The sequence below is a fragment of the Tamandua tetradactyla genome, chromosome 6 (genome assembly GCF_023851605.1).
Source record: "Tamandua tetradactyla isolate mTamTet1 chromosome 6, mTamTet1.pri, whole genome shotgun sequence".
NCBI classification, from domain to species: domain Eukaryota; kingdom Metazoa; phylum Chordata; class Mammalia; order Pilosa; family Myrmecophagidae; genus Tamandua; species Tamandua tetradactyla.
In genome coordinates, this window is record NC_135332.1 from 113,228,938 (window position 1) to 113,243,813 (window position 14,876).

At 39.1% G+C, this 14,876-nt stretch overlaps 1 protein-coding gene and 1 non-coding gene across 5 annotated transcripts in view; both read left to right on the forward strand.

Annotated features, from left to right (window-relative positions):
• Positions 1–1,512: 1,512 nt before the first annotated feature.
• Positions 1,513–14,876, forward strand: part of SULF1 (sulfatase 1) — a 183,332-nt gene continuing 169,968 nt past the window's right edge. For 3 of the 4 annotated variants that reach the window (XM_077166956.1, XM_077166959.1, XM_077166957.1), the window contains exons 1-2: positions 1,513–1,815; positions 10,639–10,732. The gene's annotated coding sequence lies outside the window, so the exon portion shown is untranslated. The remainder of the gene's footprint in view (positions 1,816–10,638; positions 10,733–14,876) is intronic. The other variant, XM_077166958.1, reaches the window with a different exon arrangement.
• LOC143689203 (U6 spliceosomal RNA) lies at positions 3,037–3,140 on the forward strand. The gene has a single exon (XR_013178664.1). It is a non-coding gene; the product is annotated as a U6 spliceosomal RNA (small nuclear RNA).

Consider the following 14,876-nt stretch of genomic DNA (forward strand, 5'->3'; position numbering starts at 1 on the left):
AGGAAGTATTACAAACTCACGAACCTGTTGAACAGCTTCAACAACCATCAGTCCGTCACCACACGTGTGACAGCTCATAGGTTATGACGCCTTTCACCCATCACTGATGCACCAGGTAAGATCAGGTGTCCGTTAAATTAATTAACACTAAGCACCTGTTTATTGCTGGCATGGCCCAGTCCTAGGCACTGTGTGAGACCAACCCGACAATACAGGAAAGGAATTACAGAAGCAGAGTAAACAGGGAGAAGAGGGGAAACTGGGGAAGGCTTTTGAGGGGGAGACAGGATTTGAACAGGGCCTTGAAGGAAATGTGCATGAAGACATTCACACTGCGGAGGGGATGTATAAGAAAGGAAGGAAATGAAGGGACATAAAAGCCATCTTTAGAGAGTGATTCATATTCGAATGTGCTGGGAGTAGGTGACAAGGAGGCCTGGTAGGATGGGAAGTGGGAAATTAGTCTGGAGACAAATACAGGCATGATTTTTTTTTTCTTTGGCACTTCCCGGATATTGCAAGGTTTTATTTTTTTTATTTCTACAAATAGAAGGTTTGTGACAACCCTGCGCTGACCAAATCTATGAGTTTTGCCATTTTCCCAACAGCATGCGCTCACCTCCTGTCTCTGTCACCTTTTAATTAAGGTATGTACATTGATTTTTTAGATATAATGCTATTGCACACTTAATAGACTACAGTATAGTGTAAACATAATTTTTATATGCGCTGGAAAACCAAAAACAAAATTCCTGTGACTGGCTATTGCCACTTTTTGGAACCAAGCCTGCAATATCTCCCAGGACGAGGAACTTCTTTACCTTTTGGGGGAGCAGTGCCGGGAACAGGGCAGGACAGGCATGAACTAAAGAAAACAGGAGGCAGCAATTCGAGCAGAGGCTTGAGGGGTGGTTGGTGCCGGCCTTAAACCAGAACTTTCTCGACTGACCCCAGTTCTGGTGCCAGAAACCCTGCGGCTAGGTGAACTGCCCCCACAAAGAGCAGGGACCAACAGAAGCTGAAAATAGAGGATTCAAATAAGACTGTTCGGCCCTGACACGGGGAACCCGCTGCCCACCGACAGGAGGTAAACAGGAGACCAGGAATCAAGAAAAGCAGCAGGCGCACCTGGTCCGAGTCTGAGGCACATCAGTGTTTACTAAGCACTCGGGGGCTGGCAAGCCCGCTTCCCAAATACCACGTCTTCCTCCCGCGGCCGGCAGTTGCCGCGCCGCTTCGCCCGGGAGTGGGCGCCGCAGGCCGGGACAGCCGTCGCCTTCCCGCTCAGCCTCCGCGGAGGCCGGCCCGCCAGCTGCAGCTCGCTGCTTGTTTGCCGAGGTCGGCTCGCACATATTGAGTTGCCCTTTTTTTCCCCCCCCTTCTTCTTCTTTCTCTGTTAGTTCAGCGGTGTCCCGAAATTCACCCCCAATGTAACTTCTGCCTCTGCTCCTCCTCTTCTTGGAACTGCCTTTTGTTTGTCTGGCAGCGTCGCTTCTATGGGGGTGTGCGATGATAATACAACGCGGGCTTATATAACCCTCCGCATCTCGCTAGCACTTCACCCAGTTCCCAAGGAGCCCTCGGGCCGCTGTCGGGCCGGGCGGCTCCGGCAGCAAATAGGAAGCCCGGGGCCGAGAGGCCAGAGGGAGGGCGGTGAGGATCAGAGGCGCCCCTCGGAGGTCAGAGGAGATAAGAAACAATGACTCGCGCCCCGGGGAGGAGGAAGGAAATCCAGCTGCCACTTTATCTCTGCTCCTCTGCATAGTCCTTGTTCCCAGAGCTTTTTCTCTGGAGAAGATTTTGAAGGCGGCTTTTGTAAGTGTGATGCTCCTTTTTTCCTTTAAAAGGGAGGTGCGGGTGGGGGTGGGGGCCTTTCCTTGCCTGCTGGGTACCTTTTATATGATTTATTCATTGGAATCGCATCCCTCATCCAGAGTCTTAGAGGATGGAAAGTGTGTTTCTGGCTCAAGTCCTTCACCCAATCGGCTCTCTCCTAACAATCATAGGAGGGAAAGAGGTTTCTGTTGGTAATTCCCTCAGCCAGATGGCACCCTGCTGTATTTGGTCCCTTTCAAGAGCCCTGGTCGTGTCTGTAGTGTTTTGGACTGTTTACACAAGTCGGTGCAAGTTTCAAACCTGCCCTGGAAGATGCGATTCATTTCATAGTGCGAAAAGAAACTTTCAGCAACACATCCGATTGAAATTGTGAGCACTGAAGGCAGCGCAACTGAAGAACTAAGTTTTGGCATCGTTTCTAGTTGCCTGGCAAGTCAGGTGAATAAGTAGAGTAGCTCTCCAGTACGAGGTGTGTGTGTGCCTGTGTGTGCCTGTGTGCGTGCAAATTACCCTGAACGCTCGACATTTGTTGTATCTCTTTACTACTTAGTTTAGTGTTTATGACTAAAAATGGACCAAAAGGAGAAATTACATACCAAATTTTGGAATGCTGTACAGCTGTTCATTCATTCATTTATTCAAGGGAAACACAAAATCATGTTTTTTTTTTAAGATTCTCTTTAAACGACCTTTCCACTTAGAATTCTCTGTGGCCTCCAAGAAATTTTAAGGCATAATTACCATAGAAAATGAGTCTGAATTCTAGTGCTTTTACGACTACATTTAAAAATGATCTGTCAATACTAGATTCTATACTCTTGTTAATTTGATTATAAAAATCAGCCACAGTATCTCAACATTAGCCTCAAAGGCATAGTATTCAGTCTTAGTAGAAAGAACACAGACTTTGATGAGATCTGGGTTTGAGGCTAGGCTTTCCCAAGACTCAGGCTTCACATCCATAGAGATATATATTACTTACCCAAGGGAAGATTGTTGAGAGGCTAAAAGGAAACAAGATATATAAAATATCTGCCCAGTGTCTGGAAAGTAGTAGTGTTTCAATCAATTTTAGGACTTTTCTGCTTACTCTTTTCATCTTTTGCTCAACTCATTCATTTATTGAACATCCACTATGAACTGCATACTATGCTAAGCACTGGTGATGCAAAGATTAATAACAGTAATATCCTACCTTCGGTGCTCACTTTGGCAGCACATATACTGAAATTGGAACAAAACAGAGATTAGCATGGCCCCTGTACAAGGATGACATGCAAATTCAGGAAGCATTCCGTTATTTTTTGTGATTGCAATTATTAGCACTGAAATAGAGATCTGATTCTGGTTGAAAGGGGAAATGTTAGATTATATATATGGTAACAAAAACATTTTTTTTAATTCATGGAACTACACTCCATAGTGAACCCTAAATTAAACTACGTCCTTTAATAGTGCAATTATAAAAATGTTCCACATCAATTCAAGATGGTGGTGGTGGAGCGGTATAGGGGAAATCTGTGTTTTATGTATGTGTTCTGTAAACCCACACCTTCTCTAATAAATATATATGAGCCCTTGAAGGGTTCATAGTTTGAGGAGAGAGCCTAAAACAACAGATAATTTCGATAATAATTTAATACACTCAAAAATAGAAGTGTGTACAAGATTAAGTGGCAGAACTGAGGCCGAAGTGATTAAGTCTGCCTGGTGAAAGTCAAAGGTGCTTTCACAAATATGTTCATTGTCTGAGTGTTAAAGAATAAGCTGGGAATTGCTCCTTGGAAGAGGTGTAGAAGGACATTCCAGGTGAAGATTGGAGAGTGGGTGGTGTGAGAGAGCATGGATGGGTTCAAATGGTGCTGGAGTGTTGATGTAGGGGCCTGAAGATTGAGTCAGGGTACAGTCATGAGTATTTGGGTGCTTCATGCTGAGATAATTGGACCTATTACTCTAGGGAAACTCAAATTGCTGTCCAGGGATGGCCCATGGTCTACAAAATTGCTCCACAGGTTTACACCAGATAAGGGGTTTATGCTTGAATGTAAACAACTATATCACTAAGATAATGTTTGGGTAAGAGGCTCTTGCTTATTTGTTGTACTGAGCCCCTCTCAATGACAGTGGCTTTTTGGTACCAGCTTCTTAACTCAACCAGTCAGGCCCTCCCAAGAGCTTTCTTTAACAAATGGGTATATTTTGAATGGGGAGAGTAGATATGATCTGATTTGCATTTTACAAAGATTATATATATTATCATCTGGTGCCTCCAGGGTGGCAAGACCTATTAACTAGGAGACCAGTTAAGAGACTATTATTGTGTTCAAATGAGAAATATGAAAACCTGAGCATTGGAGGTGGACAATAAGGGGCAGAGTCCAGAGATAATTAGGAGGCAGAAGATGCTTGGGGTCTGGATGAAGGGAAAGAAAGAAAAGAAATGTCTCTAGTATTGACCTTCGGCAGCTGAGTAGCTATAATGGAATATAATAAGACAAGAGGAAGTACAGGTTTACAATTGGGGTAATGTTGAGGTTAGGTAACAGTAAGAGTTTAGATTGTAACATTGAATTAAAATAAAAAATATCAAACTTTTTCCTTTTGAAATTTTGAGAGGAAAACATAAAGACGGTACTCTCCCTAGTCTGCTCCACTACCCCTAAGAAACTTCCATATCTGGGCTCACTGAACCCTGAACCCCCACCACCACCACCACCACCAAAGTTCAGGGTTCAGTTCTGGGTGCATGGTAGGGGAATCGAACCCAGGTCTCCTGCATGGAAGGTGGCCAGTCTACCACTGAACCATTGGACCCTGACCTTAAATTGTCTTGTATCGTTGCTGTTGAATAGATTGTTTTCCCATTAGTTTTTCAACAGGAAAGCCATGTGTAGGGCAGTTTTGCCAATGGCTATGTAGATGCTCAAATAGAATAATTTTTACTTCTTCTGAGCCTTCAGAAATGAGCAAAGACTAGAAAAAATATCTGTGGGCTAGTAAAAAACACTTATTCATAAAGAACACATATCAATAAAGATTGAACAGTTATTGATCAAGAAGAAACCCTTTCCTTAGCTAGGATTTTTCACTTTGCTTGTGTTAAGGGACATGCTCAGAGACCAAGGTAAAGAAGTAATTTCTAAGGAGGTGAATTCTTACCTGGATATTACTTAGCCTATGACCTGTTCATCCTTCAACGGTGTGATGAGTAAGTTTTCCCCATGCTCTTGAATGGTGCTTACTTGGAAAGGAGTAACTTGTTAATTTTTAGAAGGTGACAAGTGGAAGAATTTTAACGTTTAGAAGAAATAGAAAACAATCTGGTTAGCAGACAAGAAGTAGTGACTGTAAGTTTTTGAGGTCTGATTACATGATAGCCTTAGTTTTCTCATAACCTTAGCAATTAATCTTTTAGGGCAATCCTCTGTTAGACTTTCTGGGTTTCAGAACTCTTACCCCATCTGAACACTAGAAAACAAATGCCATTTATTATGAGAGGGGCTTAGCCCCAGACTCTATGGCTGGTCTTGCAAAGTTGTTTAATATTTCTTTCTGGTAGGTAAACTGTATCTACACATTTAAAGAAGCTATTTCCATTTCTGAATATAAAAAGTATTTATTGTTCACTAGAGAGATAGTATTTGGTTATTGCTGGGATTCCATCTGGCTTCTGATGGCTTACCTCAGGACTCAGCAACACTTCAGAAATTATGTTTGCCTTTGGAATAGTAAAAAGGGTTTCTAATTTTGCTAAAATGGTTTTGCCATAAAACAATGAAGAGTCCCAAAAAGGAACTGTTAACATCTCAGCTATGTACAATAATCACCAAATGTATGCTTTAGAATAAGATGAGTATGCATTATGGGAAACTTTATTATTTAAAGAAGGAGTAAGGTATATTTGGAGGAATTCCCATTAGCACAACTGTGAGGCATAGAGTGAGCTTCCATATATGGTGTTCACCATTCCACATTTAGGTTACTCAAACCATTTAAAGTCCTGGCTCATAAGCAAGTGCTGTACTATTCACAGTCTTTTTGAGTTTGTTGACACAGTGATTTAGTACAGGCTGGGTGCTGCCTGAGCCACTGTGCTCGCTTACACAGTGTTTGAAAAGCAGATAGTTCACAGCTGTGCAGTCCACCAGATACCTGAGTCCAGAATGTTGTTGGATTTTGGTTCATTTCTGTGTTCCACAGAAAGCTGGAAGCTTCCCAACCCTCACTTGGGTTAGGCTTCCTGTTCACATGTTTTCAGGTCTCATGTCATTATGCATGAAGTAATAATCCCATGTGTGTGCACCATCCACAATGGCAAGATTTGTGTGGTTCAGTGCAAGTTTTCTAATGAGGACATTTTGGACCTTCCAACAACTCCTTGGGGAAAGCAGTTTGGCACCGATTATTACTTTCCAAGATGAAGGGAGTAAAGATAGAATGCACTTCAATGAGTTGAAGCCACTTTTGGGACACAATTAAGGGACAACTGTGTAAGAAAAGTAAACATTTACCTTACACATCTATTTAAAGATGTATATGTAGACGGTATAGAAAAGTGACTTCAGTTCACAATTTTAAAATATCAGTTACATTTCAACATTTCACTAATCATGAATGGTGTTAGTGTTTTCCACCAAGGACTGTTATTTTAATAACATTTCTCTGCAACAACATCTGATGAACTTATGAAGTTTGAGAGTTAGGAAATGCAGCTCAGCTCCTGAACAACTGAGAAAACCAAGAAAGTTAAGTCCAAACTTCTATTTTTTTTTATAGCATGAATTCATAAGTGCTAAGTGCAATAACACAAATAGAGAGAGATGCCAAACCAAACTTCTAAAGTGCAGCTCTTAAACTATCAAGCTAACTTCCTGACATAGTATTAGCAGGTGAAATTCTGGCATACACACTTCAGTTATAGATATTAATGTCAATTTAATGGGTGGACATCCCAACATTTTTAGAACTTTGAAGCAGAAAGGGATTTTGGAGGTTTTCTGATCTTATCCTTTCATTTTGCAAAGGAAGAATCTGAGACTTAAATGATCTCTCCTCTTATACATGTGTATGTGTATGTTGTGTGCTGAGTCATTGCCTACAGAAAATATCATAGGTCTGGCTTAAGAATCACCCACAGCCAGGCCACTGAGTTCCTGTTCCCTACAAGTTTGTGTGTCCCAGCTTTGGGGTGTCGTCTGGCAATCTATTCTTGCTTGAGGAATGATTTGGAGTCTTGGATTAGATATTTTGGAATAAAACCTGAATACACTCCGAAACAAACCAGGGAACAACACATGGTTCAGCTCCTGACAATATATTATAGCAATGTTCAATCAGTGTGTGTATCTACTGGGACCACTTCGTGCTGCTTAGAGACTAAGATGTAGACAAAAGCCAAGGTAGAACCCTTGTTCTTGCGAATCTTAAAACTTGACTAAAGAGACAAGACTACCAGCTGTACAGTCGACAGCCACAATACAGGATAGTCTGTGCTAAGTGCCACGTTGTGTGGCACAGATCTGAAGTGTTGTAGGATTTCTGGGCAGAGAGATTAATGAGAATGCAGGTTGATGGGAAATGAGATTTTTGCTGGTCCTAGAGGAGTGCTTGGAATTTTAATATGTGGAGGAAAGAAAGGCAGACTTCCCAAGTAAGGATGAACAGGAAAAATGAAAGCATGGAGTGTCTTTATCAGTAAAACCCTAAGGAAGCCAGCATAATGGGAACTCACCAGCAGCATTTTTCATACCCAAACAATTGACAGTGGAGACCCAACAGTGACTTAAATTATTAGCTGTTATGATATTATATAAGTACAAGCAAAACTAGGTAAAATTCCTTTAAACACATTCATAGAGCTATAACTGTACATTAATAAATTACATTTGCACAACTGATTCCCCCCCATTGCTAATTACGTATAAACAAAACCATGAACCAAAAATATTCTAAATAATATTAATTTTATTTGCCAGGTGATGCTGTTTTGTTGAAAATATAGAATACGCTTGTTTTAACCAAACATTCATTAATGGAGTTAGAAAAAAATCATTTTAATAAAAAAATTTTCACCGCATAATATTATGCCTACTTTATATGGCACATATAAAGAAAGAAAGGATCTTTGCAATACATCTGCTTGGATTGAGAGTATGGAACCAAAAAGTTTTTCTATTCCTGCTGGAAATGACTCTCAGTGTCCACATGTATCAGGCAGGTATTTAGGCTGCCTCTTTTCTTTCTTCAATGGCCTGTAACGATTAAAATGTTACATTATTCTACCATGTTATAATTTTGATGATGACAAAGTCTCCATTTATAAAATTTATGAAAACTGGTGTCATTCTATGAAAATGTCTTCTGACTGCAAATGAGCTCTTCAAGGAAAGTTGCATCTGGTTTAAAAAGTAATTTCAGGGTAGGCCACAGTGTTTCAGCAGGCAGAGTTCTCGCCTGACATCCTGGAGACCTGGGTTCAATTCCCGGTGCTTGCCCATGCAAAAAAAAAAAAAATATATATATATATATATTTCACCTCAAGGAGTCAAGATTGCTTAATGTTTATTATGTGCCAGAAATGCTTCTAATATTTTCACATGAATTCTCATGTAATCCTCACATCAACTCTAAGAGAGAGATGCCATTTTTTTTGTTTGTTTCTTGTTTGTTTTTGACCTATTTAAAAAAAATATTTTTATTGATAAATCTTCACATACATACAGGCCATATGTGGTGTAAATCAATGGCTCATGATGTCATCACATAGTCATGCATTCATTACCATGATCATTTTTTAGAACATTTACATCACTCTAGAAAAGAAATAAAAAGAAAAAATTCATATATACCATACCACTAACCTCTATCACTCATTGACCACTAGCATTTCCATCTACCCAATTTATTTTACCCTTTGTCCCCCATGTTGTTTCTTTATTTTTTATTGATTTTTTTTACTCATCTGACATATCCTGAGTAAAAAGAGCATCAGATACCAGGTTTTCACAATCACACAGTCACATTATAAATATGTTATATCTTTATACAGTAGTCTTCAAGAATCAAAGCTCCTGGAACACAGCTCAACAATTTCAAGTACTTCCTCCAGCCACTCCGATACACCATAAACTGAAAAGGGACATCTATATAATGCATAACAATAACCTCCAGGATAACCTCTTGACTCCAAAATCTCTCAGCCACTGAAATTTTATTTTGTCTCATTTCTCTCTTCCCCCTTTTGGTCAAGAAGGCTTTCCCAGTCCCACGATGCCAGGTTCCTGCTCATCCCAGGATTTCTATCCCATGTTGCCAGGGAGATTTACACCCTGGGAGTCATGTCCCATGTTGCGAGGGGAGAGATAGCATTTTTAATCCCCATTTTTCAGAGAAGGATACTATAGCATAGGACAATCAAGTAACCTACTCAGAGTCACAGAGCCAATGAATGCTATAGCTGTAAATTCAGACACCTAATTTGAGAGTTTACTGCTCCCAGTAACATACTCAAAACTTGTTATTTTGACATTAGGCTATGCTAGCATGACCACTGCCAGATAGATTTAGTATCACATTCAAATTTAAACTCTTAATTTCAAGAGATCATGGGGTGCTATGGATAATTACAAACATAAAAATAAATATGTTCTCCTGGACCATATTTAAAAAGTAGGCATCTATGTAATGCTTATAATAATGTATAATATTAACAGAGGCATGGGGATAGAGAATGTGAAAGTTCTAAGCCTCACCTGTTCCCAGGATGGGATATTACAGAGAGTGATGTAAAAAAGGCTGAAGAGTTTAGCTGCTGTCAGGAATGGAAGGCATGATAACAGTGTCCCTGGAGGAAGATAAGTACTGCAGTGACAAGCCTGCTCCAGGAAGGCACCCCATCTAGCAACCTTGCTATGAGAGTGAATCTTCCAGAACAGGGAAGGACCTGAATTAGCAGGGCCAGTTCAGCACAAGAGATTCCAGGTCTATTAGGGAAACATTCTACACCTATTAGCTCTGAGATTCCCCTTTGTGTAATGCCAGCATACAAGTGTATTCTCTAGTGAAGAGGTAAGAAAACTGACAAAATGCTTTGTTAGGCATTAATACTTACATGGGTAAGAAAAATATTTTTTAAAACTTAAAGGAAGTTATGAGTTTAAGTAGGACATACCGTTCTATCTTATATGTTGCATATATGTTAAAATGTGTTATTCATGGCAGCAAGATTTCTTCATTAAATATTCGATGTGTTAAAGTGGGTGTTTCCCCCAATTAAGATATCTACATTTATTTTAGTAGCTTATTTTTCTAACTGTCTTAAATGCGGCCTGGGAACAAATTTAACCATTGTAAAATGCTTGTTTTGCTATTCATCACATAATAGCTTGCATGCAGCAACGTTAGATTTTATGATTCACCACCTTTTCTTTTAAAATAGCTCTCCTAACCTGAAATTATACATCACTCGACCTTTAAACATGAAATGCTTTATAAACTTTTAAAAAGAAATGTTTCTTTATTGGTTCTGTGAAATCCAGTTAAAGAATACTATAAAATGAATCTAATAGAAAGTCTTTCTCTTGATGAAGTGAGGGTCAAACGGGAACTTCCACAAAAGATCTGAATCACCCACAATGCTTAAAAGACTCTTGAGAATCTTTGGAAGGAATTCATCTAGACAGAATTTGGAGAACATAATTCTTAATGGTGTCCTGCTTAAAGCTCTGAAAGGACACTAGCTGAAAGATGGGAGAAACAGCTGATAAATGCAACTGATAGCACTTTTGCTTTCCTCTCCTGTAGGTGCTGATGGTCCTCCACCATCTTCTGAAAAAGTGAATTTGGTAAATGACATGCAGGTTCTCCAAGGCTGAATAATTGCAGGAAATCTTCAAAGGTACTCATATCAAATATTTATTATCTCCTGATTACTTAAACCAAGGGCTACCTGAGTACTTTCTGTAGCTTGAAGAGGGGGGTGTTTCGTGGTGGAGAGTTTTAAGAATTGGCAGAAATGGAGGAATAAATGAGCTTGCACCTTCCTATAGTGTTCTCATCCTTTACTGAAAACACTAAAAAGGACATTACATGTAGCAGTCCTTCAGAATGGCAGGAAAAGCATCTAAAAAGTGGGACTCCAAAGAATCATGTGACTTTTATTAACCTGAACAGATCCAGGAAGGGCATTCAATGGCAGCCCAGCATTAGAAGTGAAAAATGTATGAATGTCACCTATTTTGTTCACAGCTTTTCTTCACAGTTTCTCTGCCTTGGCCAGATAAATGTGAATGTGTGTGTTGAGGGGGAAGGGAGAGTGACGGAGGTCCACCTCAGCAACATGACCTAGGTTGCAAAAACACTCTCTAGGGTGTCAGTTCATATGAGTTTACACTGTCCTGAGTCTTTTCTCAAATGTCAACTTTGAAAGTTGTTCCCCTCCAAATCCAAGCAAAACTAATGAAATGGAAGCTGTTGAGTTGTTCTTGGTTTTAAATTGCAGCCTTTCAAAATCATTGCTCTTTACTTGATTTTCATTCCAAGCCTTGTGTTGACCTAGGTTGACTTGGAATAAGTGCGCTAATCACCAAAAAGTTCATGAACTTCTCTCCCTCTCTGTCTCTCTTACACACACACACACACACACCCGAAAGAAAACAAAATCTTCAAGTCTGGCCTGAATTCCACATTTGTCTTTTGAGAGTTGTTTTATCCAACTTCTCTTCCTAATACTTGTGGAATTAAATATTTTATCTTCATAGTACAAATAGCAAATGAAGAAAGGGAATGGCTTGAAGTGTATGGGCTACTGGGATCAGTTTCTTGACATAAAATCATGACCATCATGGTTTTTCTATAGTTCTCAGAGCTTTGTCAGCAAATACTGGTGTACCATCAGTACTACTTATTATACACAAACAAAATCAATAGTAAGAGAAGACAGTGAAATTTAGGTCTCCTTTCTTCAAAATTCCACACAGAGAAAATAAACCAAAACAGAAACTTGAAAAGAGAATCTGTTTAGGAATTAGCTTAATAAACAGAACTGTGACTTCTTAAGAGTTCTTTATCTTCTTGAGTCAGTTTGCCAGAGCTTTTCTTTCTGAATCTTTGGCTCCTTGCATAAATATTTCTGTGGGAAAGAAAGAGGTTGATCTTCAGTATCATGACATTCAAAATTAACTGTAGAAGAGGATGATAAAGCTTTACTTCCCAAGAGGTTTTTGAAGACCTGACTTTTCAAAGCATCTGCCTTAGTTTCTTTTGTGCTATGAAGAGGCCTCTTTTCTGGAATGTTGTGTTGTTTATTATCTGGCTGGTAATCTTTCATTTCATACCTTTCTCTCTTTAATGTGCAATTTCACAACTTTAAGCATTATGTTCTTTCCATTTCTCAGCATATTCTTATGGGAAAATAGAAATGAGTGTGTCTTAAATATTGGATCAAGTTAGAATCACTTGCTCAAATTTAACACATAGGACACTTCTTAAAATCTGTGGAACCCCTATGAGACCTGGCCGCAATCTGCTTTTTCCTTTTTGGCCTGGAAAACTCACAAGTAGTATCTGACCAGCTGCCAACTTCAGAGAGTCCTGCCCCTCATTATCCTGCTCCATCATTAGAACTGAATATTAGATAAGCAGCTGAGTCACTTCCAGTATTCATATATCCACAATTCTCCCATCTCTAATAAATTCTGTAGAAAGAGATGCGTCCTCTTTTTCTATGCATAGACAGTCAGATTTATAAAATAAAGGCCCAATTTATTGGTCTTAAGGGTTTCAAAATACTTCTCCCATCTTGTACATTTTTGACTGCCTCTCTGAGTATAAAGTTCATTCATTTAATATTTTTCCAGCTTTGAGAACTGTTCTTGGAACTTGGCATCACCTCCAAAATACATAACCCAAGAAATAGAGACCGGAGATGTTATTAGCAAGTATTGGAAACTGTTCATGAATCTCCTCTTTGTCAGATTGCAGAAGATTATCTTTTTCCAAAGAGCAAAATGTTGTATTCTCATACAATAAGACACCAAAAGGATAATTAAATTTCACAGGGGATGGGGGTGGAAATTTTAGGGGTTTTCATCAGAAATCTTCACACCTATAGAACAACTGTTAGTTTTTATGAAGCCTGACTTTCAGCTTGAAATACACCTGTCAAATTATGAATGGCCACTATTGTACCTTCTGGACTCGAGTACTGCACTTTTGGACAAGGCTTGATGCACACAGATTGGGTGACTTAGAACAGTGGCTATGTTGTGTATAAGGAAATTAAGACCTTTCTTAGTCCTGTTGACACCTATTTGGGATGGAAATTTTTATCTTAATTTTAGTTGTGCCTCCCTGGCATTTTTTATACTATTTTAATTAAATTACTTAAGTTTAAATGATTTTTTAAAAATTGCCCATAGACTATAATAGTAAACTACATCTTTTCTAAGCATCCATATTGACCCTAAGCCCACTAAAATTATCCTTGTCTTGATATCTTATAAACATTTAAATCTTGCTGCAGTATATGAAGAGCTGAATTTGGGTGTGTTCAGAAGCAGACTCTTTTCCTTTATGATCGCCCTTACCTTTAAGCAGTTCCCTCTTTTTTTTTTTTTTTTTGCATAAAACACTAATATCCTTGAAAATTACACCTTTATTGTAAAAACCATAGAATTATTAATATGATTTTTAAAAAAAAAAAGTTAAAAACCCATACAATTGGACCCAAGCCCATCAGTCTTTTTGGTATGAACATATATTAGGTGGAATCATAGGAAAATGTGCCTTTGACTGTTTTGACCCACAAATGCAGCAATTTCATATGGTACAACCTAATATTTTACATAATTGGAAACATGGAGAATGTACAATTTTATTCTGATTTTTTCCCACTTATCCTGTATCAGAACAGTTTATGTTTTCTGCATTGTCTTTAGAGTTCTTTTAAATTCTTTTAAACACATCACATTGTGTTACATGAATGTGAAACACATAAGTTGTTTTGCATTTTCCCTGTAAGAGATAACGTTCCAATAGTATAATCCTTACCTTCCTTAATTCAGCCATTCTACTTAGTTGCATTCTAATGCTGATTTTTAAACTAGTGCCTTCTGTGTCATCCTTTTATGTTTTGAAATGAAAGACTTTCACATGTGGGTCTTCAAGACCATTTTAACTGATAAGCAAGAGCTAGTATTTACAAGCACACAGATTTGCACATATGCATGCGCATATGTAAATGGATCTATTTGTACAGTATATCCACAAAGCCCATGATGTTGTGTTTAAAGAAAATACCAAACTCCAGTGGGATTAGAAGCCTCATGCATAGCAAGCTGTGCTGCCTTTCACTGGCTTCTCTCTATTGTCATCTGATCGAGACCTGTCCCAGCAGATGGCTCTCACAGTATACTTTGGGGACCAACGCGAGTACCAATAGTGCTTTGTCCAATATGATGAGAAAGCAAACTCCAGGGATGTTGATTGACTAGAGGAAAAACCCTTTCCTCTCCTCTGGAGAGCTGGCTTCTATAATGATAGTTTCAGGCAGGACATTAAAATGAAAATAGCTACTCTCCTGGCAGGAGTGGGGGAAAGAGGCAGTTTAATTATGATGGGGGTGGGGCCTAGGGAATATTCACAAGTCGAGATCAAGAAAAAAAAGAATGGGATGATGTCATTCTTTAGTTGGGCAGTTACAGAAATGAAATGAGGCCACACAACAATGGTCTTTTTCTATGCCCAGAGCAGCAGTTTGTTAAAACGGATTGCTTTGCAGTGATGCTTCCCTGTTCACATTAAGATAGTCTGTCAGGATACCTTTAGGACAGGTGAGAGTGCAGGCCATTCCATTCAGTGTTGAAAGGGTTCACACTGAGTTCATAGTATTTATTTAAATAGAAAAAGTGTCTAGATTGATACAGCACAGCTGATTTTAAGAAGCAGAATGCAATTGCCCAACTTGTTATCAAGCAGGCAGGATTTTTACATTGGGGCTCTTTTATAGCAATTTTTTGAATAGCATACTGAAGTTAAGAGTG